Below are 16419 nucleotides of genomic sequence, written 5' to 3'. Positions count from 1 at the left end.
CCACCCAACTTGTCACTAGCAGAGTTGCTCTAGGCCTTGTGTCTGAGCTCATGTGTGTAATAGTAGAGGTTCAGAGAGAACTTGACCCCTACTGTATATTTTTATGTTGCTTGTTTCTTTCCTGTTGTTTTGAGACATGGTCTTATTCTACAGCCCATGCTGCTCTAGAACTTACTGTGTGTAACCCAGTACAGGTGAGTGATCCTGCTTCAGCCTCCAAGTTGTGTTTCAAAACAGCCAAATCCATTTTTTAAATTTTTCTTTAAAATGAAGAAAAGATGAACATTACTTTGTGTATTCTAAACTGAAGCTCCAGACAGAGCAGAGGGTTAACATCATTATGAAGGACTATCATAACCTGCCTTGCTCAGAATATGTGCAGCTTTGAGGATTGAAGAAAAAGACACAGGAACATATGAGGACAGACAATAAGGATGCAGAAAAAAAGACAAGCAAATCTCTTGAACACATACACAAAGGAGGGATGGGTCACAAAGCCATTCCTCTATGACTGGCATTTAATGTCTGCCTGTTAGCAGAAAAACAGCCACTGGACAGTGGCACAACCACTAATAGCTGAGAAAATGAAAAGCTATTAAAAAGGAATAATAGCATCATAGAGGCAGAGAGAAGTTCAGAGAACTCATCGACAAAAGGAAAGAAAGCAACTGGCTGCAAACAGCCTGTTCTCAATGTAATGGTGCATCCCGGGGGCAGAAGAATAGCAAACAAATTCTCCAACAATCGAATTTATGGTAATGGAATGTGAGCACATCAGCACACCGGGACAAGGCACTCAACAACCAGGAGAGTAGATAGAGGAAATCTGTGCCCTTCAGAAATACAGCTTTCTAAACTTTAGGAAGCACAAGTTGAGAGATTTCTTGATGAAAAATGCCTCAAGTCCTGCTATTGCATTAGCCTTTATAGTTGGGGTACAGAGTCACTGAAAGCATCCAGACATCAAAACAGAAGGTGAATGCCCCAAATCTGATAGAGTGTCAGACACAGGAGGAGAAGCAAAGGCAGGTTTTCTGTGAGTGCCAAGGGCATGGTCCCTTGGGTAAAGGGAGGACAGCTGTCAAGTCGCTCCCTGATGGGGTTATCCTGACTTATCTTTTGCAATCGTTTCATCTTTACTGAACCACAGGATAAAAATAGCAATGTTTGTTAAGGCTTTACAGCTTTTTTCTAATGCTTCAAATTACATGGCTTTTAATAGACTGTGCTCACACTCACCTTCTGTGCCCATGTGTTTGGATCCTTTGAGCTGCTGTGTGTCAAGTTGCACTCCCTTTCACTTTGTTCCCAGCCACCCCTCAATTCTGTGTGGTCCTAACCAGGCTGCCTCCCTCGAAGCTAAGGCCAGATTCTGTCTCTGCTTTCCATTTTCTCACCTCCCTCTGCTCTTTGAACTTTCTAAGGTTTATTATTTTTATAAATATGAGGATTTTTCCTTGCATGTATTTATGTATATCACTGGCCAATTTGCATCTGAGAAGGAGGCCAGAAGAGGGTGTTGAATTTCCTGGAACTGGTCAACATTGATGTGAGCCACTATGTGGGTGCTAGGAACTAACCCTTTATCTTCTACAAGACCAGCAAGTGCTTTTGACTACTAAACAATCTCTCCGTTCCCTCTTTAGATAATTAGATATTTAAAATATCTAAATATTCCTAGTGGAAAAAGTGCATACACTCCAAAGTCTTGAAGTTTTTTACCTTGTTCTTTGTACTTTGTACACTAACCTCTCTTAACCCCTGTGATGAATTGGAAGTAAACCCAAGTGTTTGTCTGACTTACCAATATCTTAGATAAACTCATACATTATGATGTGGGATTCCCCTCTGTATGCTATGAATATGTTTCACTGTGTTGGTTAATAAAGAAGCTGGTTTGGCCAATGGTTTAATGGAATATAGCCAGACTGGAAAAAAAAATAAAGAGAGAGAGAGAGAGAGAGTAGGCAGAGTCAGTGAGATGCCATATAGTCTCTGGAGGAGACAGAGAGCTGAACCTAGCTAGTAGGCCACCACCTCATGGTGCTGCACAGATTAATAGAGATGGGTTCATTTAAGATGTAAGAGTTATCTAGAAACATGCATAAGCTAATAGGCCAAGCTGTGTTGTAATTAATATAGTTTCTGGGTGATTATTCTCGGTCTGGGTGGCCGGGAAACAAACAAGCAGCCTCCGAGAACACATTAGTTAAGAAAACTGAAGCCAAGACCACATATCTCAGTAATGGTTGAATTATAAACCATAATCCATTGGAACTATCTCCAGTCTTCAATAGGCTGCCCATTAGTCATCATTTATTTTTCACTCAACACAAAAGCAGTCTCCCCCTCCCCTTCCCCTGTGTGTGTCCATCCGCATGTGGGATAGGGTCATAGGGTGGTCCTATTTTCAAGTTTGCAAGGAGCTCTATGTTGTTTTCCAAAGAGCTATACTAATTCTGCACTTCCACTGACAGTGTGTAAGACTCCCCTTTGTTCCACATCTTTGCCAGTATTTTTTTGTTCTGTCTCATTTTGTATTAGCTCTAACTGGGGTGAAATAATACCTAATTGCTTTGATTTGAATTTCCGTGATGGCTAACAGCATCAAGCATTCTTTTTCTTTTTGCCATTTGTATGCTTCTTTTAAGAATGAGTATTCAGATCATTTGCCTATTTTTAAAATTTGATTGCCTACTTTTTTGTTAAATTTTGATTTCCATTAGTATTCTGGATAGCAATCCTTTTTCAGACAAATTTTTAGCAAATATTTTCTGACAGTCCATTTAGGTGATTGTTTTCTTGGTGCATAGAAGCTTTTTGATTTGATACAATCCCATTTCTCTGTTCTTGACTTTGTTTCTGTTACTTTTGAGAGATTATGCAATATAAATATCATTGCCTAAACTAATGTATTAAAATGTTTTTTTCTATCTTTTCTTCTAGTAGCTTCATAGCATTAATGTTAAGTTTTTTATCCATTCTAACATTAAAGGTCACAAAGCTATTATGGGATATTTTGATCACACTCTGACATTCCCAAAACTGACAATAAAAGTGGAGTGAATCAGAAAGTGGAGCTAGCTACTAGATGACCAGAATTAGCCATAGAGGTTTTGGAGAACCCAGGACATAGAGAGAGAAACAGGAAGTAAAAGAGAAGGGCTTAAAAAGATCCACAGCCTTTTGGATTCAAGAAAGGAGAGAGGGAGGAGGTCACGGGCCACTTCTCTACTGCTTTTCTGATCATCAGTTTTATCCCCATGTCTGACTCCTGAGTTTCTTTAATAATAGACTAATTCAGGTAATCATTACACAAAACCAGTGGAACAGACCCCACAAATACAAACCAGGCAACTACTGCCAACTGATTTTTGACAAAGGTCCCAAGAATGTATTTCAGAGTGAAGAACTGGAGATGGAGGGATGACTCCATTAGAGCCTGATGTGAAAATATGATGACCTTAGTTCAAAGCTCCAAAACCTATGTGAAAACTGGGTGTGATAATATTTTTCTGCAACCCTGATGACACGAGACTGTGTGGTGGGCAGAGTGAAGACAGCCAGTATCCTGGACTTCATTGATCACCTGGCCAAATTGAAGAATCCTGTATTAATAAATAAGGTAGGGGCTATGGAGAATAATACCTGTATTAGCTTTGTTTTCCTTCTGATACAAACATCCTGACTAAAGCAGCATTTATTTTGATTCACAGTTTGAGAGGGGACACAGTTTATTGTGGTAGGGAAGGCATGGGAACATGAGAATGAGGTTGGCTCATTGCTTTATATAGTTAGTCGAGAAGCAGAAAACCAGGCCAGATTATAACACTTTCAAGCCCATCATTAAAAGGCTACTTCTTCCAGCAAATCTCCATTTTCTAAAGGTTAAATAAGTTTCCCAAACATGGACCTGGTGTAATAGTGGAAATTGCACATTCAACTCAAAATATGTGACATCCACTTCTAGGTTCTACACACACACACACGTACGTGTGCACACACACACATATACATGCACACACGTACATGCTGTTCATTCCACTTGTATTTGTGACCATATTCACATTAACATATACACAAAACACACACATACACACACTCAAACAAAAGGGAATAGAGAACAGAGCACCTCTCTAATAAATAGTACTGACAAACTGGATATCTATGCAGATTGAAATTTGACCTGTCTCTTCCTGCAAAAACATCTAAAAATCAAATTAAAAATGGATCAGAGTCCTGAATGAGTTTACTTTTTATTTCAATTTACTTTCCTAATAGGTTCTTTAAGAATTTGTCTTTCCTATAAGACTACATATTACAAAACTGCTAATTTATAAATGCATTTGATGGTAGCATCTTTATCATTCCTTTGGACAGTTCCTTTTTCCCAGTCTTCACAATGACCACCTGCCTCCCCTCTCCACAGCTGTGAGATCCCCTGGGAATGATCTACCCAACGATGTTCACTTTCCCAGGACAGCACCCCAAAGAATAGTCATGTCTTTTCTTACCTACAAATTCCACAAAAATTTCCAACATCCCCTTCCCTTGATTCCTAATAGGTGATTTAAAACAGTGATTCCTTTAAGGGTCTATCATACACTATATGTGGAGCATGTCCTTTATAGCAATGCACATTTCATTGGAAACTTCATAATAGCCTGGTATCTTAAAGAAAAGGATGTGAAGCATGATTAAATGAAGCACGATTGATAAAAACTCAGAAATTGGGGACCCGAAAAGCAAAACAGCCAGCCCTGGCTTTTACTTTGACCTCAGTCCAAAAATGGCAATCCTGCCTCCAATAATCTCAGAAGGAGACGGTCCCTGAGAGCTGTCTTCTCCCATCTTATATTCCTCTCTAGGCCCGGGATTAAATGCGTACACCACTGGGATTAAAGGCATGTACCATCACTTTTTATGGCAACTAGTGTGGCTACTGGGATTAAAGGTGTGTGTTTCCATAACCTGGTCTGTAAGGCTGACCAGCAGAACTGTTTTACTCTCCCATCTTCAGGCAGTCTTTATTTATCAAAAAACAATTAAAATGCTACTATAAGGATCTGACCTTTAGGCATTTGGATTTTAAGCACTCTGGCAGGTGATGGCAGCAAAGAATTCCCTCTGAACCTAAACAGGAATGATTCACCTGCTGCAAGGCTGCTCATGGTTGTGATCAACAGGGCTGTCTCTGGTGTTCCCTGTAATATGGAGATTCTTAAGTAAGGTTGCATTCAAATTTTTTCTTTGCAGAATATTTTTTTAAAAAAACTTCAACAAGTGATATTTTTTTTTCTTTCATTTCCCCTAAACATAAATGAAGTTTACTTACTGTTTTAGGTTGTCTGGCCACATGCACACTCCTATGCATATAGTTGTTTGTATAAAACTGAAGGCAAGTCTGTGGAGCACTTCAAAAGAAGGCTATCAATGTCCAATTTGTTGATGCCTTGGACCTTTGTTGTCTCAGCAAATGTCTGGGAATGGGCAACGTGACATGTTGCTGCTCTATATTTATGATACTCTATCTGCTGATTTTCATTAACTGAAATCACTTCAATCATTGGTAAACTGTCAGTAGCAACCCTTAAACTTTGCCTCAGTTATTACCAATCTGAATTTGCTTATGCCTAATTATGTATATTATTAAACACCAGGACAGGGAAAGACTGATTTTCTTCTTGACTAGAATGATTCCTCTTTGGAAACTTTGGAACTAGGACACAACTATTGAAAGAAAATTTATGTTCTGGACTTAAAAGTTCCTTACCTAAAGGTTCCGCAAACTGATTTTAGCTCTTTTTCACTCTGGCCAGTGGATGGGTAAGAACTAGCTATTTGTTTTCTTCATGAATTCTTCATTGTCCAAGAGATTAGTTGATTGTATGTACAAGTTGTGGCGCAGCTTGTAAGGGAAGGTTCAGAATGAAATTTCAAAAGTGAACAAGGACCTGGCCAGGTACCCATACATGCATGTTAAGCTCAGATTTTTGTTGTGGCATTTTAAAAAAAAAAGCCTTAGAACCATTTCAAGGAAGAGGAAGATGGAATCACTTTTGTATGCTTTATACGACAAGTACACAACAGCACTATTCTTTGTTCCACCTGTGGACTACGCCCAAAACCTTAAAGCTATGTACAAAAAAGGTCCAGGTCTTGAAGTGCTTCTCAGGCCATAAAGCAAACAGGGTTAGTTTTAATTGGACAAATTAATACCAGCATCTATGTTTCAATCTTCGTGGAAATTTTTAAATGTTAAACAAGACCAAAGTTAAATCAAATTACAGGGAGAAAAATATCTAAAATCAGATATCAACTCCAGGTTTACTGAACTATTTTCTGTCTTATTTTTAGAATATAATTGAACAGAACATTCTGTATCATACACCATTTAATTTCTATTGATAATAGTGCCCTTCTGGAGCTGTCCTTGGCTGACTTAGTATTACCTTCCAAAAGCAGAGAGATAAATAACAAGTTGATTATTCATCAAGTGACATTGCCTTTTTGAGGAAACATACTGCTGTAGGAGGCTTAACACAGTTAAAAGTCCTGAATTGTCTGAGTTTCAGTTTTCTCAGATGAATATTTAATAAATCTTCCTCAAAGTCTCAGGGATAAACCAATAGTTCTAAAAAGGGTTTGCTCTGAGGCCCAGGGAATCAAAACAACTTTTATAGAAACTAAAATAATACTGTCAGCTATTATAAATTATTACCCGATCACCATGACAAATCAAAAGTAGTACTTAGGCTCAAGCATTAGCATCTACTCTGGTCTCTGCCTCTATCCTACAGGTGGAGGTAGACTAAGCAGCATCCCAGAAAGCCAATCTATGAGAAAAGGAGTGTGGGAAAATCTTAGGTGCTTCCTGTGCACAGTATAGACTCTTCATCCTGGCACACAAGAAATGTGCCCATCTTCATCAATACTCAGTGGAGCAGGAAGGCAGCCTTGAGTATTTAAAGAGCTTGATAAAACCTGAAGAACTGAGTTTTATCTGTACATTAGAAGCTAAATCGGGGCTCTAAGTCAGAAAATATTGTCAGGCAAGGGTAGGTGAGAGAACTTAGCATTGGGGCACTCAGCTCCCATTTACTGTGGTTTCCACGTCACTATGGATGATTGTGTCATGGTGATGACCAGCTCACATCCCTTGTTTGTCCCAACAGTAACAAACACTGATCAGGATATGATTGCAGAGGAACCTTCGTACACTGTGGAAATACTCACTAGTGCAAACACCTTAAAAATGTAAAGATAGAACTCCCATAAGACCTACCTATACTGCTTTTAGTCATGTACTCAAAAGGATAAAAGTCTGCTTAGTAGAGAGAACCCCCCCCCCATGTTCATCAGAATCCTGTTCACAATTGTGAAGTCACAAAAATCACCTTCGGTGTTCATTAAGAGATGAGTGACTGAAAATTAGAGAGAGAGAGAGAGAGAGAGAGAGAGAGAGAGAGAGAGAGAAAGTTTTTAACCCACCATAAATAATTATGGTTTTGAAAGAAAATGGATGGAACTGGAGAATGTGTTCCATGCAATAAATCCATCCTACAGAGCAAAGGGTCAAAGGGTCATGTACTTTTTCTCATTTGTAGAAACTATCTGGGGTAAAGAAAGGTAAGAACCTAAAAGCAGGTCTTCTAGAGATGGAGAAGAAGAAGAGAAAAAGAGGGAGAGGATAAGAAAGTAATGAATTAGTGACAATGCCCAAAATAGTTTATACAGCTTGGAGTATGTCATAATAAAACAGCTCTGAAAGGGGCACATAGGTCCCATTGGCAGCTCTCAGAGAGTGCTGGTAACTTGATGGGTCCTCTTAGAAAATGAGGTGCTGTCCTAATTTGCTTTTTTATTGCTGGTAAACAGTATGATTAAAAGCAACTTGGGTAAGAAAGGGTTTATTTCACCTTAAAGCTTATAGTCCATCATGAAGAGAAGACAGGGCAGAAAATCCAGGTAGGAACCTAGAGACTGGGACTGAAGCAGAGACCATTGAGGAACTCTGCATCTGGCTTGTTCCTCATGATTTGCTCAGTTTGCCTTTTTATACAAGCCCAAACCACCTTCCCAGAGTGGCACTGCCCATAGTGGATTGTGCCTATCTAGATCAACCTTCAGTTAAGAAATTATCCCACGGGCTTACCTTCAGACCATTCTGATGAGGGTATTTTCTCCACCAAGTTTTCTTCCTCTCACATAACTCTGAGTTCTATCAAGCTAAGAAAATAAAAAGAACAAACCTAATCAATACAGGTCCTGCCTGTTGATATTTGAACATATCTTTAAAGATTCATCCTTCCACCCTAAGAAGCTTATCTCTTACCTGACTGTTGATTTCTTCTTCCAATAATGCAGACTTCCTCCCTATTCTCCCTGGGTGGGAGTTTTTAGTGCTCTATGTGGCATTTAAGTGCTCTAGTCAAATGCCATGTTGATGGCTCCAATCAGAGTTGGGTATTCTGTGTCTGAAGAGGAGCTGTACATGATCAATGGAGCTTATTACTGTACATGTGTTTTCAGTTTGCTAAGTTTATCCAAATAGGCTTATACATTTGCACTTCTTTTCAGCAAGAAGAGGAAGTGTATGCAAAAGCTCATATATGTCAGATGTGAAAATTCAAGTTCCAAAAATCCAAGTTTTTCTTGATATATGTACTAAAAGACTTCTAGAAAAGGCTATATTATAAGTTACTGTGCCTGGTAGAAGGTATACAGTATGAAAGGAAAACAAAACAGAGCAAAATCCAAATGGTAACATTCCATTAAGGTGGCCATGATACAAATGAAGAAGGACTTTCAGCAGCAATAGAACCTTGGCTGATGTTCCAGACATGTATGATGACCTAAAATAGACACTATAATATCAGTTGTCATTTGTCAGTGGATAGCTATGAAACTGATAAGTCAACCTTATGATAATGATTTATAAAGAAAGGAAGATATATAAATAAAGTAGATATTTTTGAGAAAACCTGTATGCATTGTGAGTCCCATTGACCCCTGTATTTCTCCTGACAGTAGTGAACAGTCAAAGGCTAATTGACTACTTAATGATATAACCAAGCTGAATGTCTCACCATATGTTCAGAACCATTTAGGACATTGTACTAAAAAGGATATGTGTAGTTAATAACTTTACAATTTCCACATCTTCAAAACTCTTATAATTCAGGTTGCATTCAAAAATTAAGACATGTCAACCAGAAAAGAATTATTGAAAGTTTAAAGTCTGAAGAATGTAAGTACTGTTCACAGGTTAATTTTATGGCTTTCACATACTCATTGTGTATAGAAATAGAGCTATAAATAAGAGAGCTAAAAAGATCAAAGGTATACAAATTTGAAAAGAAGTATCATTATTCCCAGAAGATATGATAGTATACATGAGACCCCAGAAGTTTTACCAGGGAACTCCTACAGCTGACAAATATCTTTAGTCATGTGGCTGGATACAAGATTAACTCTATAAAAATTTAGTGGGTTTCATATACAAATGATAAATGAACTGAGAAGTATATTGGGGAAACAACACTTTTCACAATAGCCTTAAATAATATAAAATATCTTGGTGTAATTCTAATCAGGCAAGTAAAAGACATACATAGAAAGAACTTCAAGTCTTTGAAGAAAAAAATGGAGATGATATCAGAAGATGGGAAGATCTCCCATACTCAGATCTATAGGATTAATTTAGTAAAAGTAGATATCTTACCAAAAGCAAGATATAGATTCAATGTAATCCCCATTAAAATAACAACGCAATTCTTTACAGATATATAACGAACAATATTCAACTTCATATGGAAAACAATACAAACAGATAGGTAAAACAGTTCTGTATAATAAAAGAATTTGCAGAGATATCATCATCCCTGACTTCAAGCTCTACTACAGAGCTATAGTAATAAATACAGCTTGGTATTGGTATAAAAACAGACATGTGGATCAATGGAATCGAATCAAAGACCCAAATGCAAATCCACACATCTATGGACATGTCACTTTTGACAAAGAAGCCAAAAAAAAGCATCTTCAACAAACGGTGCTGGCATAACTGGATGTCTACATGTAGAAGAATGCAAATAGATCCATACCTATCACCATGCACAAAACTCAAGCCCAAGTGGATCAAAGACCTCAACATAAATCTAGATCCACTGGCCCTGATAGAAGAAAAAGTGGGGAATAGCTTAGAACACATTGGCACAGAAGTCAAGTTCCTGAATAGAATCTCAATGACACAGACACTATGATCAGCAATTAATAAATGGGACCTCATGAAACTGAAGCTTCTGTAAGACAAAGGACATAGTCAATAAGACAAGATTGCAGTCTACAGAATGGGAAAAGATCCTCAGGATCCCCACATCTGACAGAGGACAGATATCCAAAATATATAAATAACTAAATAAGCTAGACATCAAAAACAAACCCTAAAGAATCCAAATGAAAAATTGAGTACAGATCTAAGCAGATGGTTCTCAACAAAAGAATCTCAAATGGCCGAGAAACACTTAAAGAAATGTCCATCATCCTTAACCATTAGGGAAACACAAATCAAAATGACTGAGATTTCACCTTACCCCTGTCAATATTGCCAAGATCAAAAGCACAAGTGACAGCTGCTCATGCCGGAGAGGATGTGAAGCAAGGGAAACATGCTTCCATTGCTGGAGGGAGTCAAACCTGTACAGTCACTTTGGAAATCAATGTGGTGGTTTCTTGGAATATTGAAAACTAATCTACTTCAAGACCCAACTCTACCAATCTTGGGCATATACCCAAAGGATTCTCAATTATACCGTAAGTACACTTACTCAGCTATGTTCATATCAGCTTTATTCATAATAGCCAGAACCTAGAAATAACCTAGTTGTTCCTCAACCCAAGAATGGATAAAGAAAATGTGGTACATTTACACAATGGACTATTACTCAGGTGTTAAAAAACAATGACATCATAAGATTTGAAGGCAAATGGGTGAAACTAGAAAAAAAAAAACCCAGAGAGACAAATATGGTATGTACTCTCTTAAGTGGTTATTAGCTGTAAAGTGAAAGACAGCCAGGCTACAATCTACAAACAACAAAAGAGGATGGATATAACAGGGAGAAAAGGAGAAGTGGGGGAAGCAACTGGGAGAAGAGGAGAGAGGAAACTGCAGTTAGAGCGGAGTGTAAAATAAATGAATACTTTATTTAAAAAGATTTTTAAAAGGGCTATAAAGTTCATCACCAGCATAGTTAAATCTAAGTTAAAATATCTTCATTTCTTCCCACTTTAAACCAACCAATCAACCAGCAACAACAAAAACCCAGAGATGCCATTTAGGTCTGTATCCACAGGGAAGCTTAAGAAAGGCTGTATTGATCAGGCAGTGGTGGCGCACACCTTTAACCCCAGCACTCAGAAGGCAGAGGCAGGCAGATCTTCATGAGTTCAAAACCAGCCTGGTCTATAAGACCTTGTTCCAGGATGGGCACCAAAGCTACATAGAGAAACCTTGTCTCAAAAATCAAAACAAACAAAAAAGAGAGGCTGTACTGGGTGTGCATGAAATTTAATAGTTGGAAGACTTGAGATACTAATAGCAGCTCTCTTAATTTCTTATTAAAATAGCCTTAAATATGTGTTTGTAAAGATTGTAGCATCACTGCAAGTTCAAGATAAGAGAAACTCATATGCCAAAACTGAAGGTCAATTAATTTCATTAGCCCCGGGATGAGCTTAAGAAACACGTTCCTGAGCTGCAGGACATACATACCAGTCTCTGACCCTGAACAAGCCCAGTGAACTTGGAAAGGTTGAAAAGACTTTTTGATTCCCCAAGTTAGAAAAACAAACCATCATTCTCTAATGCCAGAGAAACTTGTTTGCAGTCAGAGAAAAGTGGGGTCTTTCTCTCTCTGCATTTACCAGGAACATGCAAAAGAGAGTACACAGCGGATGGGAAAAGCCAATTTATTTCAGTTTCATCCATTAAATCTTAGCAGAGGCCAGGATAGAAGCTAGAAACACAGGTTGGTAGCTGTAGTCTTTCAAGCAAATCCACTGTCAGAAAGCTGCAGATTGCATACCTGTAATAAGAAGGCTGATAGTTAGTTCCCGGCTGCTCAGTTCCAAAATAATTACTTGAAAACCTTATTATTTGCAATACTGTTTGGCCAATAGCTTAAGCATATTTCTACCTAACTCATCAAAAATGAACCCATCTCCATTAATCTGTGTATTGCCATGAAGCTGTGGCTTTCCAGGTAAAGTTCGGGTGTCTGTCTCCTGCGGGACTACATGGCTTCTCCCTAACTCCACCCTTCTTTCTCCCAGCATTCAGTTTAGTTTTCCCTGCCTAACTAAGTTCCACCTTGCTATAGGACAACCCAGTTTATTTATTCACTAACCAATAAAAAGCCACACATAGACAGAAGAACCTCTCACACCACATACCTCCTTGTTTAATGACAGAATTTGATAAATTAAGAAAAGATATAAGGGTTATAAACATAGTTCAGCAGTTTGGAGCACTGACTTTTCTTCCAGAGGATCTGGATTCAATTCTCAGTGTTCATGTGGTGGCTCCCAACCATCTTTAACTCTGGTTCAAGGGGGATATGATACCCTCTTCCACTCTCCACAGGTACCAACCATGCTTGTAGTGCACAGACAAATGAACAAGTGAAATACCCATCCACCTAAAAATAAAAGTAACTCCTTTTCACTGAACTTGTTGCGGTCACTAACAGAGTGTATGCCAATCACTAAACAAGTCCCAGACATTTCAAAAGGTTCAAACCTTTCAAAGCTTATTCTTTGATCAATTTGAATAAATTTTAACCAATAATAATAAATAGAAAAGACAAAATATTTAGAAAATTAAAAAAAGAAGAAACAAATTTCTAAATACATTTTGGCTGAATGACACAAGAAAAATTAGGTGACATTTTATGAAGCAATAATGAAACTGGTATTGTGCTGATAAAGTAGGAATACATACAGCTTTCAGAGGTGTCCAACCTGCCACCTGTGCCCTGCATGTTACCCGAGAGAACTAGGAATGGTTACCATCACAATGTCATAAGCTTACTTAAAAGATGATGAGATGTTTTCCATAATACTTATATAACTGAATTGTGTAGCTCTCAGGTGTGAACTTTACAGATAACCACGTCAAAAAGGTTAGTCATGCCTATAAGAAATATCCAAATCAATAAAGACTCCCTTTAAGAACTGGAAAACATCTAAAAATTAATAATAAAGAAAAATATGATATAGCAGAAGGACAAGAAAATAAATTATATTCACGAGTGGCTTTTCTGAGTAGATCAAGGGCAAGAACAATGCTTTACATGAGAACTATTTGCCTTGTTTATTTTGCTTATTCTTCTGTAGAAAATAAATTATTCTCATAAATGATTCATAACCAACAGCAATTTTATTGAGGTATATTTTACAGACTATAAAATTCATCATTTAAATATACAACTCAATGGTGTTTGGTAAATTCATTGAGTTGTATTATTTTCCACATAATTGAGGGGCCCTTCATATTCATTTATAGATAAACCCATTCCCACCTCTACCTCTAGACAAACCACTAGAGAGACTGTTGTGTTTCTGTTTGTCTAATTTTGATCCTCTATGTCCTTATATAATTGGAGTCACAGAACTTTTGGTCTTTTATGATTTCCTCCTCCCTTTATCACAATGCCTTCAATGTTCTTTGTTGAAATATATATATATATATACATATATATATATATTTATATATATATTCATTAGTATTTAGTTACTGAGTAATATCCTAATAAACGTATATATCACAACTTGTATTTTGTTGAAGGTTTTTTCAGCATCTAATGAGTTGATCATATGGTTTTTATGTTTCACTTTGTTTATATAGTGGATATCTTGACTTCAAAATTTGAGTCTAAGGATATTTTACTTTGGAAAAGAGGTTCTGCTTTTGTTTCCACAGAAGATTAGAACCTATGGATTCCTTCCAGGCTAATATGGTTTGATGGAACAAGAGCCCCCTAAAAGGTCTCTATGAACCCCTAAAAGTAGTTCACCCCAAAAAACATCAGGAAGAAGTTTGGAGGAAACCACCCCCATATTTCCAAAATGACTGTTTATAAATATTTGTTTTTGTTTTAAAAGGTTTGGTTATGAGGAATTAATGGTCACAGTCAATTTCTAAATAAATAAATAAGGGAGATAGAGATGAATACTTTACATTGGTATGGAGTTTGATCTACTGATACAAATCTAAGATCAAATTGCCAAACTGTGTATATGTATTTCTGCTCTTACTTAAGATATTGTGTTTATACAGCTCATTTAAAAATGTAATGTATAATTAAGAAATACTGATAATAGATAATCATTTATAATAATCAAGCATTATATTCATGTTAGTCATGTTTTCTTGATGTATTTCAGATAAATAGGTAATCTTCAAACACTTCCAAGAACTGTAGAATAAGGCATTTAAATAATTTAGGATTCTGTTGACATGAGATATAATTGCTCCTGGCAACACTGATCTATTCCTGAGGGAATGTTGAGCACCAAAGACACTCCACTTGGAGCCTATTTTCTTCCTGGCAAAACTGACCTTTAGGCAAAGAACTGTCCTTGCCTTGACCACTAACAAAATGTACAGTGTCCAGACTGGACAAGCAGGATACAAGGAAAAAGACGGTCAAACTTTGTCAAGACAGGCTAAGATGGTTTATCAAATTTTTTGCCCCTGAAAATGGTCTGTCAGATACTCTGGGCCTTAGCCAAAGTTGGTGACCCCAACATTGCAAATGTCACTTTGGGTATTTGCCCAGGTACCCAGTTGTCTCTGTCATTTCTTGTACCTTTTGAAAGTTGCTTGATTGCACTTACTGTTTACTCAAGTAATATAATTTTCCTTCTCAGGTCTTTCAATGAGGTTGAAGACTAGATAGTCATAGTTAATTTCCTTTCAAGACTTGGCCAAGCCATTTTTAATATTAGACTTAGACTTCTTAGGGTAGGATAACTTTGAAACATTCAGCATGTGTTTCTTGCTTGATGCTGTTCATGCTGGTTGTAATTCTAATTTTTATGTATGTTTTTACCTCTTCTTTTCCAGAGACAATACTTGGTATTTTTCTTTTTTATTGTATATAGATTTGTGTTAGACTTAGACTCTTATTTAGATACAGGGGGAGGTGCTGTGGGAACTCCTTCAGCCAATAACCTTTAAGATACCAGACCACTTTGGATGAGGTCTCATGTACTATTAATGCAGACAAAAAGCATGCATGGGCCTGTTGGCTGCTGGATTCAGTTCCATCTCCCATTGCATGCAGAGGACTGCAGATCACTACTATTTCTGTGAGTTTAACCCCTAATAAATAAACTTGTGTTATACTCTATCCCAGGCTATTTTGGAACTCTTGTAGGCCAACACACCAATGTCAATATTTGTTTACTTCTGCCTTTTCAACTATAGTCATTCTAGTGCAATGAAGTATTATCTCAGTGTGATTCACTCCTTGACTATTGAAGTTTTATTAGTACACAGCAACACCCATTTGTTTATGTATTGCCTAGTGTTGCTTTTATTCTTTAATAGCAGGTTTAAGTAGGTATAATGAAAACCGTATTGTTCACAAAGCTTAAATCACTTACTCTTTTGCTTTTTTTAAGGAAAAGGTTGCTGATTCCTAGAAATAAAACAAGGCATCTAGATCTCCCTCATCTTCCTGTTTCATATTTGTAGCAGAAGGAGGGACAAGTGCTGTACTTTTGAAGGTTATAGAGCATGCACATAAGCTCACCAAAACACTAAAAGCTAACTACAAGATTATAGGATTCTTCTCCCTAATACACATCACTCCAGATAGACAGACCTCCTATGTAATAACAAGGACAATGGCTAAGAGCAATATAAACCTCAGAATCTGCCCAAAAAGAGATCACTGGGAAAACTCAAAGATAAAAGGAAAGAAAACGAAACAAAGCAAAAACAGACAACATAGAACAAAATTAGCTATTGATACCTATAGCTACAGCAAATGATAAACACAGTCTAATTAGTAACCAAACAAAACTACAAGCAATTCACTTCCTCTTTTGTACCTATCACAGTCATCTTCCAATAAAAATTTGCAAAGCAAGCTAGAATATGAATAAACAAATAAAATCTAGGCTACACAGAGAGATCACGCTCCAGAACCAGGCTCACATATGGCACAGAATTGCAAGAACAGGAATCTGAAATAGTGATGATCGATATTCTCAAAGCTGTGATGGAAAAAGTGACATCAACAGTATACTGATAACTAGGCAGACATATGGAAAGTCTAAGAAAGGATCAAAAGGAAATGCTAAAAATAAAAATGCCCTGCTGTCTGATTTGGTCAGGGACGCTTTTTC

General features: G+C 37.3%; 1 long non-coding RNA gene across 1 annotated transcript in view; it reads right to left on the bottom strand.

The window, feature by feature from the left end:
* Positions 1 to 16419, bottom strand: part of LOC126505768 (uncharacterized) — a 69799-nt gene that overhangs the window by 32203 nt on the left and 21177 nt on the right. The window contains exon 2 of the long non-coding RNA XR_007592977.1: positions 8156 to 8229. This is a non-coding gene — a long non-coding RNA (uncharacterized lncRNA). The remainder of the gene's footprint in view (positions 1 to 8155; positions 8230 to 16419) is intronic.

This window comes from Alexandromys fortis, unplaced genomic scaffold (genome assembly GCF_014885135.2).
Source record: "Alexandromys fortis isolate MF-2015 unplaced genomic scaffold, M_Fortis_MF-2015_v1.1 scaffold_4, whole genome shotgun sequence".
In the NCBI taxonomy this organism is placed as follows: domain Eukaryota; kingdom Metazoa; phylum Chordata; class Mammalia; order Rodentia; family Cricetidae; genus Alexandromys; species Alexandromys fortis.
This window is presented reverse-complemented; position numbering and strand designations above follow the sequence as displayed.